The following is a 2948-nucleotide window of genomic DNA, read 5'->3' on the forward strand; positions in this document are numbered from 1 at the left end:
AACAACCTGCGATATACAGATGATACAACCTTGCTTGCTGAAAGTGAAGAGGACTTAAAACATTTACTGATGAAGATCAAAGAGCACAGCCTTCGGTATGGATTACATCACAATGTCAAGAAAACAAAAATCCTTACCACTGGACCAATAAACAACATACTTATCAACGGAGAAAAAAATTGAAGTTATCAAGGACTTCATTCTTCTAGGCTCAACTATCAGAAGGGACCAGTTGCTGGAGAAGGATATCATGTTTGGTAAGGTGAAGGGTTAGAGAAAAAGAGGAAGACCCCCAACGAGATGGATTGGCCAAGTGGTAGCATTGATGGACTCAAGCATGGCAACAGTAGTGAGGTTGGCCCAGGATCGGGTAGTGTTTTGTTCTGCTGTGTATAAGGTCACTATAAGTCAGTACCAACTCGATGGCACCTAACAACAACAAGGCCAGAAAATTTCATGGAACAAATAAGGTAGTGATTTTCTTGCTAATTAAGATACATTGTCTCTCTTAACTGGAGATCATTAGTAGGGGAGGTGGGAGGAGAGATCTGTCTCTGAAGTATCCTATATGCTTAGTCCTTAGACCAACTGCAGTTGCTTTACTTTTCTCCTGGGAGGACAGAAGTGGAGTTAAGAGCTAGAGATTGATTTGTGTTGGTTTTTATTTCCAGGAAAAGAGGAACATTTTAAAATCCTGACCAAATAGTATCACTATTGGGACAAAGTACAGTAAGCCCACCGTGGAAGAAAATGAGGCTTTCCGCTCCAGTAAAGATTTACAGCCTCAGAAACCCTATACAGAGTCACTATGAGTCAGAACCGACTCCACTGCATACTACCCACCACCACAGTGTACCTAATTTAAATACCACAAAACCATTTTTAAATAATTTGTTAATTTTGCAGAATATAAATTAATCAAAACAAGTTTAGCTGTTTGAACTATTAAAAAACTGATACATTCAAGCAAATAGAATGTGAATAATTACAAGATTGATTTTATAATATATGAAAGCAGGTAGGATAGGGTTTTAGAACATGGGCTTCAGAGACAATCTACTTGACCAGTTACTCTGCAATTTTGACTAAATTATCTCTCTCTCTTCTGTAGTCTCCTTGTTGTTGTTAAATGCCGTTGAATCAGTTCTGACTCATAGCGACCCTGTATAGGGTTTCCAAAGAGCAGCTGGTGGTTTGAACTGCTGATCTTGTGGTTTGCAGTCCAGTGCCACAGCAGGAACTGCCTTACTTAAGGATAATGATTCTTATGGAATTGCCATGAAGACTTCAGTACTTAAAACAATACTGGACACATCATAGGTATTCAATACATGTTTTTATCAATAATGTGTTGTTAAATTGGTTAAAGATTTCATATGAACATTATTTAGTTCATGTCAAAGAATCCTTATATAAGGACAGATTGTGGAATAAAGAGGAGTGAAAGACAAGAAATAAGAATTTGCTGGTAACTAAAGGCCAGAGATGATGAAATTGAAGAATTATGCCAACTTTTTCAGTCTGAAATTGATCAAACATTCAAAAAAGATGTACTAACAATTACTGGTGATTGGAATGTAAAGGTTGGAAATGATCAGTCATTGGAAAATATGACCTCGATGATAGAAATTATGCTAGAGATTGCATGATAGAATTTTGCAAGGCCAATTATTTCTCCATTGCAAATACCTATTTAAACAACATAAAAGATAACCATACACATGGATCTCTCCATATGGAATATACAGAAATCAAATTGGCTACATCTGTGGAAAGAGATGGTGGAAAAGTTCCATATCATCAGCCAAAACAAAACCAGCACAGACTGTGAAACAAACCATCAATTGCTCATATGCAAGTTCAGGCTGACGTTGAAGGAAGATAAAACAAGTCTGCAAGAGCCAAAAATCTGACCTTCAACACATCCTGCCTGAATTTAAAGATCATCTGAAGGACAGATTTGATGCATTAGACATTAATGACAGAAAACTAGAAGAGTTGTGGGATGACATCAAGAACATCATACAGGAAGAAAGCAAAAGTAAGACAAGAAAGAAGGAAAAGACCAAAATGGATGTCAGAAGACTCTGAAACTTGCTTCCCAGTGAAGAGATCCTAAAACAAATTGAAGAAATAAGGAGGTAAAAGAACTGAATAGAAAATTTCAAAGGGCAGCTCAAGAAGACAGAGTCAAATAAGTTAATGAAATGTGCAAAGACCTGGAGTTAGAAAAACCAAAAGGGAAGGACATGATCAGCATTTATCAAACTGAGGAACTGATGAAAAATTTCAAGCCTTGACATGCAATATTGAAGAATTCTTTGGGCAAAATATTGAATGATGCAGAAAGCATCAAAAGAAAGTGGTAGGAATACACAGAGACACTGTACCAAAAAGAAATGGTTGATATTCACCCATTTCAAGAGTTAGCATATGATCAAGAGCCAATGGTACTGAAAAAAGAAGTCCAAGGTGCACTGAAGGCAAAGAACAAGGCTCTAGGAATTAATGGAATACAAATTGATATCTTTCAACAAACTTATACAGCACTGGAGACACTCACTCATCTTTGCCAAGAAATTTGGAAGACAGCTAGCTATCTGGACAACTGATTGGAAAAGATCCCATTCCAAAGAGCAGTGAGTTAACAGAATGCAGAAATCATAAGACAATATCATTAATATCCTATGCAAGTTAATTCAAAAACAACTGCAATAGTACACTGACAGAGAACTGGTAGAGGTTCAAACCAGATTCAGAAGAAGCCGTCAGATGGGTATTGGCTGGAAGCAGAGAATATCAGAAAGATGTTTACTCTTGTTCTATTGACTATGCAAAAGCTTTAGATTGTGTGGATCATGACAAGCTATGGACAACACTGAGGATAATAAGTATTCCAGAACACTTAATTTTGCTAGAGTTACCTGTATATAGATCAAGAGGCAGTT

Source organism: Chrysochloris asiatica, unplaced genomic scaffold (assembly GCF_000296735.1).
Source record: "Chrysochloris asiatica unplaced genomic scaffold, ChrAsi1.0 scaffold00188, whole genome shotgun sequence".
NCBI lineage: Eukaryota > Metazoa > Chordata > Mammalia > Afrosoricida > Chrysochloridae > Chrysochloris > Chrysochloris asiatica.